Source organism: Cynocephalus volans, chromosome 8 (genome assembly GCF_027409185.1).
Source record: "Cynocephalus volans isolate mCynVol1 chromosome 8, mCynVol1.pri, whole genome shotgun sequence".
NCBI classification, from domain to species: Eukaryota; Metazoa; Chordata; class Mammalia; order Dermoptera; family Cynocephalidae; genus Cynocephalus; species Cynocephalus volans.
Genome location: NC_084467.1, coordinates 12,566,370 through 12,590,640, shown reverse-complemented (window position 1 = coordinate 12,590,640; position 24,271 = coordinate 12,566,370).

Sequence of the window (24,271 nt, the reverse complement as noted above, 5' to 3'; positions counted from 1 at the left end):
TTCCATGCAGCCTGTGATCGACTGAGAAAGTACTTTGTGGACCGTAAAGGGATGAATAGCAGCAGCAGCTGCAGTGGCAGCAATTTATTTTTTTATGGTAATTACTGTTAACTGGTTTCCCTTGTGGGAGCAGCGTCTTTCCCAGTCCAGCCGCCAGGGGACAGCAGAGCCCAGGACTGGGGTAGAAGGGTCCTGGGAGTGGTTCCTGCTGGTTCCCACATCCTTGGGCCCTGAGGGCTCCTGACGCTCATCTGCGCCAGTGGGGCAGGGGACAAGGGAGGGCACAGACCCCAGGCAAGAGGAGCACATTCCCAGTGCTGGCCTCAACTCTGATGCTTCCTAAGACTGAAAGATGCTTATCCCCAGAGGTTCCGGAGACCACCCCTTGGCCCTGTGATGTCCCAGTTCTTTATGCCAAGTTCTTGTCAGAATAATGGGACAAGAAAAATCCCAACCACTGTGTTCTGCACATTGTTTACCACTTCATTGGCACTGATTACCTCCTTTCATCCCTGTAACAGCCCTACAAGAAGGTTCTAGTCATATCATCCAAAGTTTACAAAGGAGGAAACTGAGGCTCAGAGAGGGGAAATGACCTGCTTGAGGTCACACAGCAAGTGAGAGGCAGAGCCTCTTTGAACCCAGGCCCACCTGGCCCAGGGCCTACTTCCTAAGCTCTTTGTTATAGCAACCAGCCCCCTCCAGCTCTGCAGCGACCCCCAGCTCACAAACACGTCCACCAGAACCCACGATTCTCACAGCAGCTCTGTGAGGTGGCCAGTCCGGGATGGGGACTGTGAGCCGGTGCTCTGCTGGGCCTCTCAGATGGGCTCTCAAGAGTAGCTCTTCCCAGCATTGCATTTGGTGAAGTCACGCTGGCACTGGAAATTGCCGTGGTGGGAAGATTACACCGCAGGGATCAGGTCCCTGCTATCCCTGCCCCCGCCTGCCCCCACCAGAGCTGGTTGTTGGTCACGGACCAGCGCACCACTGTATGAACAGGAGCCCACTGAGGCTTAGAGAGGGGAAGGGTGGTCCTGAGATGCCACAGGCCCTCCCTGCTTCCCTGGCCAGGCTTCGGCCCCTCTGCCTGGCCCTCCCAATGCCTCCACCCTCCTCTCTTTGCCCACACCCTGCCTGGGTGTGGGGATGATGCAATTTGTGGCAGCTGAGCCCCTGATCCTATTATCTCCTCTAGGGCGTGACAAGCGCCTGTGACTGGCCCTGCTGGGCGCCTGAGGACCAGGGGTGCTCCTGAACCCAGCCCCTCCTTTTGACCCCACCTGGGCAATGGGATGCCCCAGACCCAATCCCAGGGAGGACTCTGGTGTCCCTAAAGCTGTGCCCCATGGCAGAGTGGCACTATTACCCCCCAAAGAAGAGTGACACCAAATGGTGTCATATAGACCTTGCCTTAATGCTGGTCTACACCTGCCCCCTTCAGGGTGGGGCAAAACAAGGCTCTGCAGAAAGCAAGTGGGGACGTGCCCTGGGAGGCTGTGCTGCTTGGCTGAGGTGGCAGTTGGCAGCACTGGTCACTCAGGGTCCTGCTGGTAGCCCCACAGCCAGCTCTCACTCCTGGATTTGGTGACTCTGGGGTCTGGGCAGGCAGGGGGAAGCTCCCGGGGCACCCAGAGGTGAGTAGATGTGAACTGGCTGGGTGAGGAGCTGCAGGCAGGATGGGGTGCCCACACCCCCTTCTCTCAAACAGGTGCCTCCCTCCCTGGCACCCCCACTGCGTCTGCTGTTTTCCAGGAAAAGCCTGATGCGATCGCTGAGTCAGCAGATGGAGGCTGGTATCACCCTGGCAGCTCTACGGGATGGGCCTGCTGCTTCCAGGGCCCAGCAGGGCCTGCCAGGAGCCCGGGACCTGGCCAGGCTCCCGTTACCCACCCTGTGCCCATTGTTCCTGCTGGCACCTGGCTCTGCCTCCCTTGCTCTCCTTCCCTCCCACCCCTCCCTCTGGCCCAAACATCACCTCATGTCCAAACCCAGCCTCTCGCCGATTCCACAGATGCCGATCTTGCTTGTTCCTGTGGGTAGGATGGGGTATCAGAAGACCTGGGTTTGGGCCGGCCCGTGGCTCACTCGGTAGAGTGCGGTGCTGATAACACCAAGGCCACGGGTTCGGATCCTATATAGGGATGGCCGGTTTGCTCACTGGCTGAGCGTGGTGCTGACAACACCAAGCCAAGGGTTGAGATCCCTTACCGGTCATCTTTTTAAAAAAAAAAAAAAAGAAGACCTGGGTTTGAATTTCAGGATCATACTTACTGGCTGTGTAGCCTTGGGCAAGTCTCTTTACCTCTCTGAGCCTCAGTTTCCTCGTCAATGAGATGCAAGTGGTCCTCCTCACCACGTCATACTCTTGAAAAGATATGAAGTACCCAGCACAGTGCCCGGCATGCAGGAGATGTTCCGGAAATGACTTTTACAGAATACTGACAGACTCTTCCCCAGCACGACCTGTTCTCCCAAGGCTGTGGGGAAAAAGGAAGCTGTGGGATTTTCTGCTCAGCCGTCCAACATTAATCAGCATGCAATCATTACACTCAACACCCAGCTCTAATTGTTCGCTGCTAAAACAGGCTTGAGCTTTGGGGCTTCAGCTCAGCCAGTGCTGGGCTCCTGGCTCATGTGCCAGCTCTGGGCTCCTGGCATTAACAAAGCCTGAGGAATGGGTGGACCAGACTGGGACTTGGGAGAATCCAGCCTGTCCAAGAGGGGAGTGGGTGAGGCTGCCCTGTAGAGGGCATCAGCCTGGCACCCGCAGGCTGGGAGGCCTGGCCATCTCTGGGGCAGCTCTGGGTGATCGCCAGAAGCCCATCCTGGCCAGGGAGCCCATCCTGGAGATGTGGAGCTCACACTCTGGGTCTGGTCTCAGCACATCACCCCTGCTCCAGACAGCTCTTTGTTTGTTTTGGGTTTGGGAGGAATTAATGAAATTGCTACAGCAATTGGCAGCATATTGGGCACTATCCAGGACTGGCAAGGGGGGCTGGGAAGGTGTGGGGGAGAGGGCCTGGCACATGGGGATTGCTCAACAGATGACTGGTGAAAAGGGAGAAGCGTGTGAGTGGCGAATTCCATAAGGGAGTGACTCAGTGAATGAATAAGTGAGTGAGTGAATTAATCAATGTGTAAGCTAGTACTCAGATAATAATATCAGCAAATACCTGTGAAGCTCTCACTACATGCCCAATATTGTTCTAAGCACTTTACTTGTATGAACTCACTCAGTCCTCACAAAAACCCTACGAAGTAGTCAGTATTATTACCTCCATTTTACAGAGAAGGGACCAGAGGCACAGAGAGGTTAAGTAACTTGTCCAAAGTCACACAGCTGGTAAGTGACTGAGAGGGGACTCCAACCCAAGCAGCTGGCTCCAGAGTTTCTAGGTAGCAAGTGGAATCATAGCTTCAGATCTCTGAAGAGAGTTCAAAGCCCAGGAGCTGGGAAGACAGACTCCTTTTTTGCAGTTTGGGCCTTGAGATTTCAGGCTTTACATTAATCAGTCGGTCATTCATTAATTCATTTATTCCGCATATCTGCTGGTCCCTCGCTTGCTCACTTATCCACTCACTGATGCCGGCTCTAGGAGTGTGAAGGGGCGAGGTTAATAAGATTCTGTCCTGCTCTGTCAGAGTTTGCCCTTCAGGGCCCAGTTCAGCTGTCACCTCCTCCAGGAAGCATTCTCTGACTTCCTCTGCAGAGCACCCACAGGTCCCTGGGCTTCTTCTTCTTATTATTATAATAATTGTAATTATTCCCATTATTGGTACTATCTGCTGCTGCGCCCCCTCCCCCTCCCCCACCCCAGCCAGGTAGTGCTTTTGTTTCTGAATCGTGGGTGCTCAGTGCATGCTTAATGAGGCATCCTGGTGTGGCTGGGCCTCCTCCTGGGTTCTCCCAGCCCTCCCTGCTCTCTGCCCCTTCCTCTCCTCACCCAGCCAGGATGCCCAGGTGTCTGGGCAGAGACTGCAGCCCCCACACCCCCCAATGGCCTTCCCATCCCATCAGTGAATGGAAACTCCCCGGGCACTGGTTCCAGCCAGGGGTCGTGGTCAGTGGGCTGGGATTCACCCCTACCCAGGGAGAGAGAGAACTGGGCCCGCCCTGGCTCAGCAACTTACAGCAGCTCTTCCTTCCCTGGCTAAATGTTTGTTTTCAAATTCCTGAGGCCTGCGTCACCCCCACCCCTGTGTCCGCTGGCCCGCCTGCCTTTGCTTCCTTCCTCCGCCTGCTTGACCAGGCTGGTCTGCAGGGTGGGGCACCAGGCCAAGCCTCTCTCCCCCACTGCCCACCCGCTAGGGCGGGAGCCTTGAGCTGGCTGATTGGGGAGCCCCAGAGGTTGGTGGGGCATGGGATGGAGCACTCAGGAGCCCTCCCAGCCCCTCTGATAGAGAATGAAAATTCCAACCCCTTCTGCTCTCCAGGGAACAACGTGGGCAGGCTAGGAGTCACAGGCTGGTTGAACTTGAACTAGTTATCTTCAAGGCTGAGTTAGCTGGATTGGGGAAGCCCTGAGTGGGGCACTCTCCCCTAAGAAGGCCTGGTCCAGGCCCAGGAGGCCCAGTTCAGGTTAGACCTCATTTAAGCTCTTGTCCCGGCTGGAAGTCATGAATAAGTAGAGCGGTAGGTCTCAAACTTGACCCCTGTGCACCAGAATCACCTGGAGAGTCTGATAGAAACACAGACTCCTGGGCCCCATCCTCATAGATCCTGATTCTGCGGGTCTGAGTGGAGCCCGGGGATCTGAATTTTTAGCATGCTTCCCTGGTGATTCTGATGCAAAGGTTTCCAAACTGCTGAAAGACAGTGCTTGAAAGTTTGAATAAGACAAAGCCAGGTTGACAAACTTGGGCTCTGACCCCTGCTCTACCACTTGCATGTCTCTGACTTTCTAGAACTGCACTGTCCAGTTTGGTAAGCATTAGCCTCCTGTGGCTATTTAAATTTAAACAAATTAAAATGAAATAAAATTACATCTAGTATCTCAGTTGCATGAGCCACCTTTCAGATGCTCGATGGCTGCGGGTGGCCACCCCATCACGCAGAGCAGATATAGAACATGTTCATCCATCCGTCGTTCCATCCACAGAAAGGTCTCCTGGACGGCACTATTCCAGGATGTCATCTTCACAAAGGCAAAGGTATTTGTCTGTTTTGTTCATTGTTGTATTTACAGCATCCAGCACAGAGCCTGAAACATAGTTGGGAATCAATTAATATTTTTTAGTTTGTTTTTTATTCTGGTAAAATATTTATTTTGGTAAAATAAATAAGCTGCAGAATTATTTTCTAGATGCCTGAAATAAATACATGAAATTTACCATTTTAACCATTTTTAAATGAACAGCTCAGTGGCATTAAATGCATTCACATTGTTGTGCAGCCATCATGACCGTCCACCTCCAGAACTTTTTCATCATCCCAACTGAAACTCTGTACCCATTAAACAACTCCCCATCAATCAATATTTTTTAAATAAATTAATAACCTCAGTCAAATCACTTCCCCTCTCTGGGCTTTAGCTTCCTCATCTACAAAATGAGTATCATACTAGTTCCCACCTGGCAAGTTTGTTGTGAGGATTAAATGAAATAAAGCGTGTGCGTAGCACAGGCCCTGGCAACAGTAAGTGCTCATCAAATATTAGCTGTTGCTGTTTTATTACCCCATCAGGAAGTCTTCCCTGAATCTCCCACACCTCCCTGTTCTCTTAACTTTGCAATGATCAGAGTGTGCCCCATTCAAGTCAACAGAAACACCAGAGACCGCTGCCGGCATGAATCACGCGGGTGTGTTTCGCCTCCAGGGCGTGAACCACTGCTGGTCCTTTGTGTCCCAGCTAGGCTAGTTACCCTGATGACCAAAGGCATCCCCTGGGATCTTGCGACACTCCCCTGAGATGGGGAAGGGAGTCGGAAGAAATCCTTCCATGGATGCCATTGTACAGATAAGAAGGTTGAGGCCCTAGGTAACACAGGAAGCCAGTGGCAAAGCCAGGACTCAAAGCAGGAATCCTAATTCCTATATCTTTCCAAGACACCCCCTGGCACCTGGGAGCCACCAACTGAGCGAATTGATGGATGGATGGATGGATCCAGCCAGCCTGATAAGCCCCATTTGCAGCTGAAGAAACAGGCTCAGAGAGGTTAAGTGAGGTGCTTGGTAAATATTTATGGAATTGATCGCACAGTGTCAGAGGGCAGGGCAGGCCGGCCACGGGCTCTGAAACTGCACTCCCTTTAATCTCTGCCCCAAAGGGACAGTCAGGACAGTTTCTTTCCCTGGACAGGAAGTTGTCATGGTGGACTAGAGAGAGAAGCTAACTCTTGGCATCTTGAGGGAAGGAAAGAATTTCTTTGGCTTTGGAGTCAGACAGACTCTGATCTGTCACAGATCCTAAGACAAGGGAGAAGTCTTGTGAAGCTGTTAAACTTTCTAAGCGAAGGACCCTCTGAAACACTATAAAAGCTGTAGCCTCCAGCCAGTGGTGAGCTGGTAAATGTTTAACAACCTGCTCTCTGCAAGGAAAAAAAAAAAGAAAAAAGAAAAGCCCTGGTCTGTATCATTTGCTGATTGCTATGGTGTAAATACTCCCACAGCAGTTGATTTCAGGGTACCAAGGAAACCCAGCTTGCAAATTTCATGAGAATTTAACAATCTGCTCTCCCTGAGTGGGTGAGAGCCAGCTCCGCACACACTGGCACGTGGCCCGTCCCCTTCCCTGCCTCATTCTCCTCATCTGCAAAGTGGGTGCTAAGGCTCCTGCCTTCAGGGCTGTCATGAGGAGGTCTCATTTTCATGCTCCCACCCAGAGGTGAGGGGATCAGTGAGACTGGTGAGGACGGTGGAGGGTCACATCTCTCAGCCCTCGACTGGGCAGATAGGGCCATTGGCTGCGGGGCCAGTGCCTCATCCCTTTCCTGACCCCACGCAGCTTGTCCTTCCTGATCAGCAGAGGTGACCATCTAGACCCCTGCTCTTCCCTTTCGGCCACTTTCAGAAACCAAGCAGGGGACGGGACAGAGAGGCGGGCCTTGCAACCAGGTGCTTACGACAGAGTTTGCCCGAACCTGGAAAGACAGGCTTACCTGCCCCGGTCTCATTAATCCCCTCATCTACCTTGACTTAACTCCTGGCATTGCGGGAGAGGGAGAAATTCCCTGCTGCCACACAGGCAGCCCCTCCTATCCCTACCTGAGCCCTGGGCACCAAGGGGGTACACCTTTGACAATGAGGTACCAGGTCCTGGTGGCATCCCCCCCCCCACTCTGAGCCTCTCCTCCTGGTTGTGGCATCTAAGGCCCTTGCACACAGGGGACAGAGTGTCTGAAGTTAAGGGGAATTGATCATATTGAGGAGGGTCCTTCTCACTTTGGGAGGGGAGACACAGCATTCCTGGCCAGATGTTCCAGAATGTCTTTCCATGGAAGAAGATAAGAACACAACAGAGTATCAGAGCAGATGGTGCTCAGTGGCAAAGGCAAGGCTTCTGCCACAAAGATGGGGAAACTGAGGGCAGCCAGGGGAAAGGTCATGTTCACAGTCACACAAGGACCCAGAGGCTGACTAGGACCTGGACCAGTCCCTGGATGGCCAGTCTCTCTTCTGTCTTCTTAATTGCCTCGCAGAAGGGGCCGGAAGGTGGGGGCCCAACAACGTGGCTGTCCTGGGGGGAAGGGACGACCAAAGGCCCGACATTTCCCAGGGGACCCTCGTGCTGAGTGACCACCTTAGGGAGGAGGCATCACCCTCTAGGAAGCAGACCACCCTTCCGGAAGACCCAGGGGCACTCCCCTTCCTGAGGTGCAGGTGATGCTGCCCCAGAGTGGGGGACCTAGGTCTGCCCAGCTCTGTCCCTAATTCTCTTTGTAACTTTGGGCAGGTCATCGCCTCCCTTGTCACCTGTCTCCCTGGCTGCAGAATGGGTGGTTTGGACCAGACCAGTATTTTAAACTTGTAGTAAGCTGCAGAATTATTTTCTAGATGCCTGGTATGGAAAACAGGTGCAGGAGGGGCAGATCTGGGGGAAGCTGGGGCTTGGGGGGAGGGGCCCAGGCGGGTGGGGGCATTGGTCCTGGAGCCTCAGCTGCTCAGACGCCCTGTCCCCTGGAGGGGCAGAACCCCCGCGTGGGGCCGTGGCACTGAGTGGGGATTTTATGGCAGGAGCCTGGGCCATACCCCAAGAGAGGGAAGTCTGGTACCTCTGCTGACTCCTGAACACTGGGGAAAAAGAAATGGAGAGAGAGAAAAAGAAGTGAAGAGATAGAATGAAATAGAGACAGAGGCAGAAATAGAGCACGACAGAGAGAAAAACAGTGGAAAGGAGGCACAAAAAAGAGAAATATGCGGAATGAAATGGAGAGAGAACGGTAGGGAAAGAGGAAAAAAAGAAACACATGTTTCCACTCAAAGTTCTTTTTTGTTTAAAATAAAACCGACCCAACAATCTCTGCTGCTGACGGTTGGCCGGAGCCCAGGCTCCAGGCAGAGTGTGACCGCGGCCTGGCCCCCTGCCTGGAAACTCAAGTCATCGTGGCCTGGGGCCTGCTGTCAGCAACCTCTGGCACAGCTCCTTGTCCCCTGATGCTGGCTCAGGTCTTAGGGTCTCAAGAGAAACCCCCTCCCAACAGGCAGAGCTCCTGAGGCTTCTCCCAGATTCCCCCGCTCCTCTGGAGCCTTTTGGCCATTCTGGGATAAAAGGCACCAGCCACTGTGAAGCCTGGGGCTCAGGGCCAGACAGGGGATAGCAGCTAGGATGAGGGCCCCAGAAGGGACGGGTTCAGGCTCATCTTCAACTTTGAGCCTAATCATCAGGGGGCCAGCACCCCTCAGCTGCCAAGACCCTTTATTCCTCCTCTCTAGGGCCACATCCTTGGCCCCTGAAGCCCCAGGCCCAGGCACTTGGCTGGGAACATGCCGTGAGGATTGCGGAGGCTGTGAGGCGGGGAAGAGCAGGCAGACGGGAGGGCCAGGGGCCTTGTCTCCTGCACACCTGGCCAGGCCCAGGCCAGAATGAAGCTAGTCTAAGAGCGGCTGCTGTTTACAGAGCACCTGCCAGGCCCAGGCACTGCCAAGTACCAAATGTATCATCTCATTTAATCCTCATACTACACGAGGTTGGGATCATTCTAACTTCCCCTGCACAGATAATGAAACTGAGGCCCAAGGGGTTAAAACACTTGGCCAAGTTTCATGATAAGTAAGATGTTGGATCTGAACCCAGGTTTGGTCACCCACCACAGCCCCACACCCTGGAATGATGGGAGGCTTCTGAGGTGTGGGGTCACCCCCAGCATCCCAGAGCCTGTGGAGGGAACATAGCCCACCCCTCAGGCCCGGGCTTCCGTCCCTTCCGGAGCTGAGAGAGGCAGGTCTGAGAACAGCTGATCCCCCGGGTTTTGTTCTTGGCACAAAGGCACCCGGATCCAGGCTTAGCAGTGAAAGGCGAGGGGCCCGCAGCCCCCTCCCTGGGGCAGCCTGGCAGGCTCTGCCCTGCCTGCTTCCCCAGAGCCCGTGAGCCCTCAGCTTCCTATTCAGAACCCAGGCGCAGCCACCCACAGGAGTATCAAAGGCAGGCAGATCTAGGGGGATTACAGGAGGCAGGGAGAGGCGGGGCGGGTGGAGGGAGGCCTGGGGGCACACACATGGTCCCATTTTCCAAGGACCTGCTATGTGCTGGATACTTTGTGATCTCATGTCCTGTGTAGGTGATAATGGGAAATGGAAGGTCGGAGAGGTGAGGGGACTTGCCCAAGGTCACACAGCAAGTCTGAGACAGAATCAGGGTGCGAATTTAGGTGGCCCAGCTCCTAGTCAAGGCCTCTTTTCATAAAGTGAGTTTCCTCTGTGCTTAAGATAGGCCTCTTCCTAGGAAGAAGAGACAGAGAGAAAAAGACAAGGGCAGACAGAGAGAAGGACTAGACACTGGCTGACAGGGGCAGACATGGAAGGAAGGTGGGTAGTTTTCCTGTGGGCAGCTCCTCCCCTGACCACCCAAGGGGGGTGTTGGGGGCCGCAGCAGGAGTGATGCAGGCCCTGCCCCTCACGGACACCTGGTCTGGGATAAGGGCAGAGGGAGGGCTGGAGTCCCCACTTCGGTGGAGCCCCAGGAAAAGGGGACAGGGGAGTCCAGGTCTGGCCCTGGCCAGTTGGAGGAGTGGGGCCTGGGGTCCTCACTGACTCACTCACTGGTCAGGCTCTGGGTGGGCAGAGAGGACGGGGGAGTAACATGAAGGGCAGTCAGGCCCTGGGGTCTAGCCCTGCTGTGTGGCCTTAGGGAGATACAAATCCCTGTCTGGGCCTCAGTCTGCCCCTAGGGCCTCAGAGCCAGAAGACCCCTCTCATTCTGCCATCATGGGGATATGAACTTGATAACTGAGGGTCCCCTTTACTGAATCTTTAGTGAGGCCGGCTCATGCTAAGCCCTGGACCCGTGTTCTTTCACCCAGGCCTCACTGCACCTCCAGCAGAAGACTACAGTTATTTCCTCCCCACTTCACGGGTGAGCACACCGAGGCTCAAAGAGACCTTGTCCAAGGTCACTTATTCTGGCCCCCTCGCCTCAGAACGCCAGGCCCTGGCTCTGGCCTGGGATCCTGGCAGTTTGGCCCCAGGGCAGGGGCGGCTGTGGGATCGAGGGCTGTGGTGTGAGGGCTCCCTCCTGCCCAGTGCCAAGGTGGCAGAGAAGGTGCTCACCGCTCCCCCGCCCTATCACAGGCCACAGGCGCAGTGCCACAGCACCCCCCAGGAATGTTGCTGCATTCCTGTGGCAGGGGTGTGGCTACCCACGACTCTGTTTGCCGGAGGCCCTTGCCCGTTGCTAAGCAAGCCCTAGCTCCAGGCGCTGAGTCAGCAGGCTGGGTGCCCTGTCACTCCTAGCAAAACCCCGTCACCAGAAGGTGGTGACAGGAGGGGAGGAGGAAGCTCCACTTCCCTTGGAGGAGGGAGGGGCACCTTGGGGGTCAAACCTGGGGACAAAGGCTGGGAGTAGTGGGGGAAGTTGGCCCCAGAGGTCTGGGTGGGGGAGGCAAGACATCTCTCCAAAGAAGTTGGGAAGCAGCGTATTCTGGAGGTCAGTGTGAGGATTTCAGACTGGAAGGAAGGTAACTGCTCTGCTAAGCACCCTCTGTGTGCCAGGCGCCGTGCTGGCTGCTTTGCCCGGCTGTCTTATCTCATATAATAAAATGAGCTCACACACAAAAAAATTAGTTAATTAAAAAAAAAAAAAATGAGCTCACTCTCCTTATCCTCTGTTTTTCATATGGGGAAACTGAGGTACATTCAGCTCCTCAGCAAGTAATGGTCACAGACAGGCCTGCGACTCTCAGACAGATGCTCAGTGTGTGGGGGGTGGGAGTGGTGGGGATGGGAACCCCCCCGTTTTGCCAGACCTGGCTATGTGAGCCTGGCCCAGCCCCTCCCACTCTGGGCCTCAGTTTCCCATCTCTGCTGGGGTGGGCTAAGAGTCTCTCCAAGTCCTGAGGAGGAAAGTGAGAGTGGGAGGCTCCCTGGCTTCCTCCTCAGTGCTATTTGCTCTTGATTAGGGACAAGTGATTTCCCCTGGCTGGCCTCACCCGCTCCGGGCCAGACCTTGATCTCTCAGCAGCACCTCCACCCTCAGATTCCCTTTATCTTTATGGGCAATGCCTCTGGTCTTCCACCCTCACCCCACCCTGTCCTTATGTGCCATCCAGAGGGCGGGGAAGGGCAAACCCTGGAGAAGTAGGAGTGAGGGGTGGAGGGCCTGGGGCCAGGAGGGGCTGGTGACCCAGGGGGTCCAGGATGTTGGCCCTCTGGTGCCAGTTCTGTTCCCCTCTAGGCCTTCCTTGGAACGGAATTGGCAGGTTGTGGGCACTGGGTGCCAGGGTGGGGCAGACGGGGTGGGGCAGGGTGGGGTCTGGGGTCAGGAGGTTTGGAGTTTCGATGGCTGGTTTTGATGTTTTTTTGATAAGAGAACAAGGGGCAGTCAGAGTCCATGGGAGGCAGAGCTGGGTGGGGAGGAGTGGCGAGGGGCGGGCAGTGCATCTGGTTCCCAGCCGGCCAAGCACTTTCTGCCCCACTGTCCGGGGCCTCAGCCCAGGTCTGAAGACATTGACTGGGGTAGGGGGTGGCGGTCAGGACCGAAGAGGCAGTTTCTGTTGTACTGACACCCCTTCCTCCGAGATGCATGCTGATGGGCTGGGGGAGGTCCCAGTCTGTTGGGGGAAGGCCCGGCCACCCTGGGAATGTCCCTACTCTGTTGCAGGAGCCACAGCCATTGCCCTCAGGGAACTCCTAGTCTGACGGGGGAGGCATGGCCTCTGTCCTGCTGAAGCCTCCGCTCTAATGGGGGAGCCATAGCCCCTGCCCTGAGGGAGCTCCTAGTCTGATGAGGGGGGCACATACTATATTCCTAGAAGAGTCCCCCCATCTGCTGGAGGAGTCATCGCCTCCTCCTCTTGGGAAGTCTGCAGTCTGAGGGCAGAGGCAGGCAGGCACAGCTGCTGACTAGCAGAACTGCTCAAAGTCCGGGTCCTTCACCTGCTGGGCTTGGTCGGGCCAATTTGGAGGTGAGGAGGGCAGGGCAGGGCCCAGAGACCCCCCAGTACCACAGGGATCAGCCCAGGGTCAGGCCTGGGTGAGGCCTGGCCTGGCTGCCCTGGCTGGGGAGGGGGGTCTCTGTCAGACAGGCCTGGAGGCACATTTTCAGGCTGTGACATGAGGCAGATCCGCTGGGCAAAACAGTTATTACAACCCGCTCCTCCAGGCTGGCGAGACAGGGAGGGTCTATTACAGGGTTGGAGCTGCAGGCAGCCCTCCCTCTGCACCCCACCCTCCCCACCACACACACACACCCAGCAACGACACACCTGCACACTCATGCCCACGGACAGACACGCTAGTTGTGTGATTTCGAGCAAATCCCTTCACCTCCCTACCTTCATCTGTAAAACAAGGATAATAATAGTGTGCCCACCTGGATACAGTGTCTGCGGATGCCAGTGCCTCCCTCCCCCACCCCGTTCCATCGCGCTGGGACACTCAGACACTCAAACATGGAAACATCCGCGACCCTACGCACTCACCTGGGCACTCACATGTGCCCATGTTGCCCTGCTCAGACCTCCCAAGCACTCCCATGCAATGTGCTCACATGTCCCTGGCTCATGTGTGCCCGCACACAAGTGCATGCACGTGGATATGAAGTTGGAGGGCTGCAGCAAGGATGCCAGGACTCCAAAGGGAGCCCTCACCCCCTCCTCCACCAGCAGCATTCTGTCTCTGGGGCAGCCCCCCAAGTCAGCCAGGCCCCAGGCAGGATCCACAGGCTAGTGCCCCTTGCCCTCTCTCTCTCAGGGAAGTGCCAATCTGGCAGGGGGAGAACAGGTGTGTAAGAGCCATGTAGATCAAGAGACTCTGCCCCTGAGTCTCAGTTTCTTCATTTGTAAAATGGGGGTATGAACAGTCATTGGGAGGTCACAAGGTGGTGGGGTAAGGGTGGATTCCATGAGATGGTCTATGTCAAATGTGATGTGTATAAAGTGACTGGCACATAGATGCTCAGTAAATGCTGGTTGGATTGATTTGTGAAGGCAGGACCTATCTGGAACTGGAAGAAAGCAAGTACTTATCAGGCATATTTAGCAAACCTATTATGTTCCAGGCTCTGAGCTGGGCGCTGGGGCCTCAGATTAAAAACAAAGCAAAAGCAAACCAAACCCTGTTCCCTCTCTTCCCCGAAGATGCTTGCCCAACACTGAAGATGTGTTAACAGCCAGTGTCAAGTGTGCTGGGAGACACAGAGACAAGCAGCAGGGTGCAAGGGGAAGAAACTGGGTTGCCACTTACCAGGGGGTGATCTTAGTCAAGTGACCTTCCCTCTTTGAGACTCAGTTTCCCCATCCATAAAATAACCACCTCACTGTGCTGTTGTCCACATTCAGGAGCATCAGCCCGTAGCCAAGCTCACTAAGCAGAAGGGATGGTGACTCTGGTGTGGTTGCGTCCCGGGAGGTGGTCTCTGGGACTGTTTGGAAGGGTTGTAGGGCCTGGGGCGAGACGTGTTTCCATGGCAGAGCCTGGGGTTTCCTTATGAAGGAACCAGTCCTGTGGACCCCAGGTCTCAGGGGCAGGACAAGGGGCTGGGACAGACCCTTGGGATGCACTTGTCCATGAAGAGGCATGGTCAACCACCTCCAGCTGGGTTTGGACACTTCTAATGGCCACAGACCTGGGGAAGTGCAGAATTGTACTGATCCTTAGGAGTGTTCAGTCTAATGGGAGAGGCACAACTCCCTGTCCCAAGAAGCACCCAGTCAGAGTCAGGAGGTAGTACAGCAAGTCACCCTCTCGATGACCTAAGGCTCTTTAGAATGTTGGAGCTGAAAGTCCCCTTAGAGGTATCTCTGGAGTCACCAGGAGCCTGGCCTAGAGAGACAGACTCAGGATCAAGAGGGTGGCACTCACCGGGGGGAGGGGGATGAGACAGGCACTGGGGCAAACTGGAGCCTGCAGACCCTGAGTACAGGCTGTCAGTCAGAACGGTATGCTCAGTCCACCAAACTCAGACAAGCCCGTGGTCTAGTTCCCTCCCTTGGGTGGTCAGTTGGTAAGCCCCTGGTGCAACTGAGACCAGCATGAGAAGATAAGCTGTGAAACCTTGAACAGACCCTTGGCCAGCGTCAGTTTTTTTTGTTGTTTGTAAATAGGGACAAACAGCCCTCCCACACAGGGTTGGTATAAGGACAATGGACAACCTGAGTGAAGCGTGCAACCCACTGCCAGGCACAGACGGAGCTCGGCCAGTGCTAGCTATTATGATAAGGACGATTAATACTAATCACAAAGCGCCAATGGGGCCACCAGGCCTGGTGGCAGTGGCAGAAGGCTTTCTGGAGGAGGTGACCTTTAAAGGTAGGGGTGATGGCCTGGGGAGGAGGGGCGGAGAGAGGGGCGGGGCTGGCCGGGACCCAAAGGGAGAGACATGCAAATAATATGCAAAGTGCTCAGCGGGACCTCCCGTGCTCGGGCTGGCAGGTCCCCTCTCGAGCCCGCGCAGCAGTCGGGCTCGCCCACCCCGTCCGGACGCCCGGGCTCCTTGTCGCCGCCCCCAGGGCCTCCCCTGTTTCCACGACGACGGAGGCCGCCCTTCCCGGCCCCGGATCCCTTTTACGAGGTGCAAATGCGGTTCCTCGCCGCGGGGAAGCGGCTCGGGGCCCGCTGTAAACCGCGCGCGGCGACCCTCAAAGGCGGCACCTGCGGGGGCGGAAGCCGGGGAGGGCTGGGGTGCGAGACGGGGCGGGCGGTGCTGCGGGAGGAGGAGCAGAGGCCGCCCCCTTCCCTTTCGCCGCCACAAGCGCTCCCCTTAGTTCATCAGGACCTGCTCCCTGGGCAGGTGGGCGGCCGGCCCGCCCCGCCTGCAGGGGCCCAGAGTTCCGACCCCTGCCCCCCACGGCCACCATCACATCCCTGGCCAGGCGTCCCTCCCCGCGTCTCCCCACCTCCCGCTGTTTTGTCCTGAGCGGTCTTTCCCTCTCTCTGGCATCCTCCCATGTCCCTCTCCTCCACGTGGCCCAGGTTCCTTCCTGGGCTTTTCTGGGCTCTGGAGCTTTCTCCATCTCTCCGTGTCTCTGTCCATGTTTGCCTCTCTCTGCCTGTCTCTTGTCTCTCAGCAGCAGGAAGAGGAGAGGGGGCAGGGTGGCACTGGATGGCCCTAGGCAGGGACTTCCAGGGCTGGAGGTTCCTGGGCCCCCAACTATGCTGGGCATTGGCCAGGCAACTCTTAAGCAATCAGGAAATAAAAAAAATATGAACGGAGGCTGGATATTTTTTCAAAGCAGGTATTTATTTATTTATTTATTTATCTTTTTTTAAAAAGATGACCGGTAAGGGGATCTTAACCCTTGACTTGGTGTTGTCAGCACCACGCTCACTCATAGAGCTAACTGGCCATCCCTATATGGGATCCGAACCAGTGGCCTTGGTGTTATCAGCACCACACTCTCCCGAGTGAGCCACGGGCTGGCCCACAGCAGGTATTTATTTTTGAGTAGGCCATTGATGCATGTGGTAAAAAGTGCAAACAGTACAGTAAAACAGTCACCTCCCACCACCCCCACGAAGGTGCCCAGTCCCCATCCCATTCCCATCCCTACCCAGCATTGCCTGAGGGACACTTCAGGGGGCCCGACCAGGGGACATGTGAATAATTAGCAAGAGTGGACGAGTGGCCTGTGTCATGATAAATGGGCTGGCAGAGAGATGGATGGATGGGCTGGTGGACACACAGACAGACCGAGCTGCCAGGAGGTGACTACCTGGCTGGGCAGGGCTGTCCGAGAAGTGATGGATGGGACACAGAGAGGGCTGAGAGGGGCTGGGCCAAGGGGGGAAGTAAGGATGGATGTAAGGATGGATGGATGGACAGACAGACTGACAGATGAGGAAGATAGATGAGGGGGCTGGGGAATGGATGGGTGGGAGTCTGGACAAGTGATGAGAGACCCTGCTGAGAAAGGGGACAGGGTCTTACTGGGGTGGGTATGGCAGAGATGACGGACAAGACTAGGTGAGGATTGATTGCTTACTGCTGCGCTGGCTCCAGGCAGACCCACAGACAGATGGACTCGGTGGGTGGATGGATGGGTGGAGGGGAGTTGGGAAGGAATGAGCAGGGCCCCACTGGGACTGGTTGACAGAGATGGATGGACGGATAGAGGGAAACAGGACAGGAAGGAGGAGCAGGGATGGGGTGGGAGAGGAGCCCCATCCTGTCCTGTCTAGAGGTTGTCCCTACAGAGTCCTGGCCATCAGGAAAGGGGATGTTTCAGGATTATAGCTTGTGGCCACACATGTGAGTGTGCATAGACAGGTGTGTGTGTGTGTGTGTGTGTGTGTGTGTGTGTGTGTGTGTGTGTACACACAGGCGTGTGGGGGTGCTCTAGTGTGGCTGTGTTCACTACACTTCCCAGTGTGTGTGTAGACCCTCGAGAGCACAGGCCTGCTGAGGGGCATGGGAATAGGAGCCCCGCCCCTTCTCTCAGGGGCTGCACTGGTCCCAGTGGGTTTATCCAGGGAGCATGGCAGGAAGGGGACCTGGGGCAGATTTCCTGGTGAATGGGGCCTTGTGTGTTAGTCAGTGCCGCCAGGGACGGGAAGGGGCTGGGGTCAGATTTGGAGGTTCTCAGAGGCAGAAAACAAACAGAGCAGCTTCCCCTACCCCTTCCTCCCTTCCTCCTTCTGAACCTCCACCCAGGCCGGCAGCCAAATTGTCAGGACTCAGGAAGGGGGTGGCACCTGGCAGTAACTGTGCCAGCCTGGGGCCCCCAAACATGGTGTCAATAATAAAAGTAATCACAGCTGACATTTACAGAGTACTTGCCCTGTGCCAGGCATAGTGCCAAGCTTCTCATGCTTTCACGTCTGCCCCCACGAGGTGGGTTTTGTATTATTTTTAATCCCACTTGGCCGAGGAGAAAACAATCGCCGAGGGGTGAAGCACCTCGTTGAGTCTCACAGTAAGTGGTGGCCGTGGGAAGCCAGAAAGGTGCCCTCAGCCCCTGGCCGACCACCGCTCCATCTTCCTCTCACATCTGCCGAGGGGACCTGGTTGTCAGGCTCGGCCAGCAGAACACAGTGTGGGGAGGAGACCAGCGTAGAAAAACGGTGACCGTGATCTCCGAAGGCCACACGGTTAGCCCAATAGCACTGGGGGGCCACAGAGCCCGATGGGCATGGATTCAGATCCCAGCTTTGCCCCTTACTTGTGCGACTTTGGGTAGATCTCTTTACCCGTGTAATCCTGTATCCTTGTGCACGAAATGGGGAACGTGTGCGCTGCTCACAGGGGCTGTCGTGAGGATGAAATAAGATCATGTAGGAAAGGCACCTGGCTCCAGAGCCACAGTAGAAGAATCCTGGGACTTGGGTAAGGTCACTTTTGGGGGCTCCCTGGGCACCAGTAGCCCCACCTTCTGCAGCAGGGGAACCCCCCATTAGTCGTTGTCTCAGGAGTTTATCCTGGGCCTCTGGGCGTGACGGCAAGCTCTGTGTTCAGCATATGATAACCTGGGCCATCTTCCCAGCTCTCTAAGAGCTACTGTTATCCCCCAATGTACTGATGAATGAATGAGGGAAAGAGAGAGGTGACTAGCCCAGATCAGACCATCTGAGTTTTCATCACCATCCCACTGGGAAGCTATGGAGAGAAATATAACAAGGAAGGGGGACAGGGAGTCGTGGGGTGGGCTGGGGTGGGGTGTTGCTATTTTAAATTGGGTGGTCAGGAGAAGTGTCACAGATGAACTGAACTTCACTGGGATCTGAAGGAAGTGAGGAAGCAGCCTGTGAAATTTGGGGTGGGGGGGGGGGAGTAAAGTGACCCAGGCAGAGGGAACGGGAAAGTGCAAGAGTCCTGAGGCAGGACATCCTATTTCTGGATTCTAAATTTGCTTATTCCAAAGGTCATGATGAAGCACCTTCTGTGCAGCTGACAGCCTTTAGGTGCCTCCTTTGGGGGTGATGGGGACAAGAGAACAATACACTGAGAAGGTGAGAGCACTGAGCTAGGAGTCAGGAAGCCAGGGTGCTGGTCTTCACGCAGTCTCTGTGATCTCCAGCAAGTCCTTTCTTTGTGGGCCTTAGTTTCCTCCTATGTAAAACACAGAGGTTGGACTTCTCCTAAGATTTCACACATGGTCAAGTGGAGGTGTGGGGGGTGGATCTCAGAGCAGGGGCTTTGGAGGTACTTCTGCCCCTTCCGCCTCCTGACCTCAAACAAGTGACTCCAGCTTATCTGAACCTCCAAGTTCTCATCTGTAAAATGGGGATAGAATCCCCTATTTCTCAGAATGTGTATGTGTCTGCAATGAGGTGATGCTGCAAAGCGTTTAGCACGGGGCCTGACACACAGGCAGGGCTCAACAGATGGGCACGGCTTGTACCTTGATTTTTAAAATACTCGGTTGAAGACTGGAACTCAATAATCACTGCGCTGAACTTTCAGGAGGAGAGAACAGAGCTGTGGTTACTAGAGGTGGGGGAGGGGAGCTAGAGAGAAATTGGTTAACATAATCAATGTTTGTAATGATGAACAGGCTAATTAGCCTGATTTGATCATCACATATTGTACAAAGGATTGATATTCAGCTCTGTAACCCACAAATATGTTTAATCAATTATTTTTCAATTAAAGAAAAAAAAAAAAAAAGGCTGGCATTCAGGTCTAAGAAAGGTCTGTGGTCCATGGATGCCAGGGAAGGCTTGGTGGGGGGTGGGCGGAGGGAGGTCGTCGAAGCCGACTTGGAGGGCGGAGGAGGATGTGGCCGGATGGGGAAGGGACGGCCGCCCGGAGCCGGGGTCCAGAGGGAGGGGGCTGTGAATGCAGGCGGGAGGTGGCGGAAGCCGCCCTGGCAACCCCGGCGGCCGCGCCCCCGCTGCGGGCCGGCTGAGGCTCCGCCCCTCCCTGAGGCCCCGCCCACATCCAGGCCCGAGGGCAGGATTTGCCGAGAACCCACTTCAAAGGGTCCCAGGAAGCGCGAGCTAGCCCCAAAGGAAGCGGCTCAGCCTCTAATCCGGCTCCGGGGGTGGGGGAAGCCCCGCAATTATTGGGGGGCTTCCTCCCGTGCCGCCTCCCTTAAAATCCGGGAGACCACATTTAAGTCCCGCCACTCCCACCTCAAACCACCTCATTGCAAAAGCAAAGCCTTTGTTCAGGCAAGTTCACCCCAAAAACCTCACCTGAAAAATTGAACATCGAGTCTTACTTTGAGGCTGCAGTTGGAGAATGTGTTCTTTTGAAAACGATGGGGTTCCAGTAACCGCGTGTGTGTGCAGCCCACAAACATTTACTGAACACCTACTGCATGCCAGGCACCACTGGGGACGGCAAGGTGCAGTAAAACTGGACCTCTGTCCCTCAGGGAGCTCCCTGCCTAAAGGAGAGGGAATTATAATACACTGTGAGGCTTGTTCCAGGGTGAAAGTATTTATCTGACCTGGGGGAGATCAGTCGGCTTTCAGAAGTGACTTTTGATTGTAAAGGTAGCAATAGCTAAGATTTAATGCACATTCACTATGTGCCAGACCTTGTGCTAAAGGGATTAGATATATGATCTCATTTAATCCCAGCAACAGCCCTGCAGGGTGGAAACTCATTATCATGTCCATTTTACAGACCATGCAGCTGAGGTCACACAGCTCCACTGAGCTACATGGTTGATTACATGGCAGAATCCAGGTCTGCTGGACCCACACCATTCATTCATTCATCCATCCATTCATTTATTCATTCATCCGTTCATTCGCCAAATCTGTCCTGGGCATGCACTACAGACCAGGCACTCCTACAATTTGGGGCTCCGTTCTGTGCTACACCAAGGTAGGTCTTGAAGAATGAGTAGGAGTTGCCTAGATGGCAAGGGCATCTGGAGAGAGGATACAGCTTGGGCAAAGGCATGCATGGAAAGTACATGGTATGCTCGAAAAAGAGCAGGTAGATTGGGCTCTGGGGTGATACACACTTAACTTTTTAGTTCCACCTCTATCATGTACTAGTTGTGTGATTATAGTCGGGCCAGTCGATTCTCTTCTCTGAGCCCCATTTTCTTCATCTGCAAAAATGAAGACAGTATTAGTTTTTCCTTCTGGGGATACTGGGAAGATTAAATGAGTTCACATAGGTGAAGTGGCCTGGCATATAGCAGGCCTTCAAGAAATGTGGATTGAAATGATGGAGGAAACTGATTTAGAATGTCACCATCAACTGTGAGCATCTATTGAACATCTATTGAGGGACTCCTGTGTGTAGGGCACTGTTCTAACTGGTACCAGGAATGTAAAGGGGTGTCAGGTTCATCCCCTGCCTCAGGGAGCTTTACAGTCTAGTTGGAAAGACAGTCCAGAGGCTCTGGAAGACCAGAAAGAGTTCAGTTGGCTGAGAACAGGGTCCTGGGTTTGCAGTGTGGGGGCTCCAGGGACTCAGGGGAGGGCCTGATCCCCAGGAGCTTTGCTGAAGAGGTAGTAATTGGACTGGCCTTGAAGGCCCTGCTGCAGAGAGTGGGTGTATCATTCTAGATTGGGGGACTGCTCTCTGGGTTCTGTGGAATTCAGACGTAGTGGACGAGAGAGGTACCCATGGGCATATGTACTGGATTCACACTGCCTGGGCTGGAATCCCAGCTCCAACTTTTACAAGCAAGCTCACTTCTCTGCAAAATGGGGACAGTAACGGTGCCCACCTCCTGGGGGTGTAATGAGAAATAACGGGATCAGTATAGGTGAAGTGCTTAGAACTGAACCGGGCACGTAGTAAGCACTTTATAAGTGTTGGCTATGATGACTTTTTCTGACACTCTTGGCCAAAGGCAGGCACCAATCAAAGGTGGGTTGGGTGAAACTATGGCTTCAAAATTCATCTTTGTTGTCTGCTTACCCCAGCCCCCAGCCCCCAACCAAGTGCTAGTAAAGGTGGGCATCTGAGCAGGCTTCTGTGCTGGAGGTGGGGATTAGCAGGTGAGGCAGCCACACACAAACACACACTCAGGCTCCACCTGCCTGTACCGGAAACCTTGCCTGCTGCAGTGGCACTTAGGCCCTGAGGGCTCTTTAGGGCCTTTATGGGGTAATTCCATCTCCATTAGGGCTGATTATGTCACTATAAATACCATGTTTCCTTGCCGCTTTATAAGACTCACTGAAAAACTTTCCTCCTTTACATCTAGTCACCCAGAGGAGGAATCACTCTGACTTGAGACAGGAAAAGAGGGAAGGGTGTGTCACCAGATGAGTGACTAAAGACCAGAGAGCTGCCCCCACCCCACCCCTTCCCATCATCTCACATACCAACTCTTCTCACAGACCTCTGCTCATGTCACATGCTACAGATGAGTGACACCCAGCTCTGTGCTCTCAGCCCTAGCACATACAGCCAGGCACAGGACCCACAGACATCAGGGCCTGCCTGCACCCTGGCATGTGTGTGGGTCTGACTTTCAGGGCCATGCATGGAAACCCACACATGCCACCTGAAAGACCAACCAACACTACGTACAGTGACTTTCATGCAAGACAACTTGCCAACATCTTCATTCATCATTAGTTCATTCATTCAGCAAAAGTTTGCTGAATACCTGCTATTTGCCAGGGACTATGTTTGTCCAGACAAACATCCCTACCCTTTTCGAGTGTATCTTCTAGTGACATGTCCAACATACAGAGCCTGCAGATGGCATGTAATGCACATGTGCAAGCAGGGCCTTCCATAAACTCATATGGAGTCTTATACACACCACACAGTGTCCTAGCCCAGAGGGTCCAACACAACACGCAAAACACTTATCCATACCACATACTGCACACATGCACACACTCATCTATACACATGCCCACATGCCCATCCACAGAATCCCGTGCATGCCACATGCCCTGCCCTCCACAGATGCGACTTCCTCTCGCTGAACCACATGTGACTGTAATAACAACTGAGATTTAACAAGCGCTTTCTGTAGTCCCAGCCTATGTGGTTTACATGCATGACCTTATTTGATCTTCACAATAACTCTCCGAAGTAACTTTTCACATCTCCCCGATGAGCAAATGGAGGCTCGGAGAAGTGAGATGACTTGTCCAAAAACTCATAGGCTGACTCCACAGCCTGTGATCTCAATCACTGTGAAGTATGGCACACTCACACGCACTCACGACCACACACACTCATATGTACATCGACACTCTTATGTCTACACACACATCCACATTCCAATGCAATCTCACACACTCATTCATACATAATCTTCTCACACCCACACGCACTCATACACACATACACACAAATTCATACACATCAACACTCATGTCTACACACACATCCACATTCAAACACAATCTCACACACACTCTCATGGACACTGCACACTCACAAGCTCTCAGAAGACCAAGGCTCCCCTCCCATCATGTTGTTCAAAGGCTTTCATTAACCCCCACACCCGTAATTAACCTTTCCTCTCCCCCTCCAGGGGAGATATCTGGACCCGCTTCCCAAGGGCAGGCACTAAGGCCAGGAGGCCAAGATGTCCACATCTGACATGGAGGACCCTGGTACCCAAGCAGGTCCAGGGGAGTCAAGGGGAGGATGGGGACAGAGAGGAGGAGGTGGGCAGAGGGAGGCCAGGACCTCCCAGGAGATTAGGCCTACTACAGCTGCTCCTCGCGACTGGACTGGCCAAATGGTGACTGGGCAACAGACAGCCGTGGGTGGTGGGCAGGCCAGAGAATGTTTCCCTCTGTTTCACTAACACGCAGCTTCCGTAAGAAAGGAAGATGATCTCACGTCTGAGGAACCGTGGGAAAGAGGCCCCTTGAAGGGGCAGGTGGGAGGCAGGTGTCCTCCAAAGTGCCCAACCATACCAACCGATTCTGTCATGCCAGTGTCAGGGGATTGGGGTGTTCTGCACAGCAGCCCCTTGCCCGGCCCTCCCCAGTATGGATCAGTTGTTAAAGCAGAGATCACCCAAATTCAAATCCTGCTTCTACCACTTGTGAGCTGTGCAATCTTTGGGTATGTTGTTTAAGTTCTTGGAGCCTGGGTTTCCTCTTCTGTAAAATGAGGATAATGACACTTGCCTCCCAGATGAGAATTAAATGAGATACTGTGTGTCTGACCGAGTCCTAGAGGTGACTGCTCTTAGATCACAGTAGGCACAGAGGCTCTCCTTGAGGGACAACGGTTCGGTGCACCTTTCAGAGGTCCCAGGAAACGGAGCATGTGTCTCTTTCGGGGATCCGTTCCTAGGCCTGCTGCTTAGGAGGCAACTGCTTCTCGGACCCTCAATCCATTTCAGCCCAGGCCTCTGGGCCAACGTTGAGCTCAGTCTAGGAGGGCAAAGCGCGAGAGTGGGATGGCTCAGCGTGAACTCGTCCCCACGTCTGGGCCAAGGATCTCAGCCTCAGAGGTCCCCTCGGACTAGTCCGTGGGGGCGCAGGCGCTTTGAGGCGTTCAAGCTCGGAAGGGGCTAGCGGTCGCCGGCGAGTCCAGGGGGCCCCAAGGTCCCTCCCAAACCCCTTGGGACTTCCCCTCCGTCCGCTCCCTGTGCCAGCCCGGCCCCTTTAACGACATTCCTGCAGGCGTGGCTTCGGTGACGTCAGCGCGGGGCATGAATGAACAGGAGCCGGTTCTCACCCAACTTCCATTAAGGACTCGGGGCAGGAGGGGCAGGAGTTGCGCGCGGGCAGGCGGGCGGGAGGGGGACAGCGAGGCCGGCGTGCGGGCTGGTGGGCGTGCGG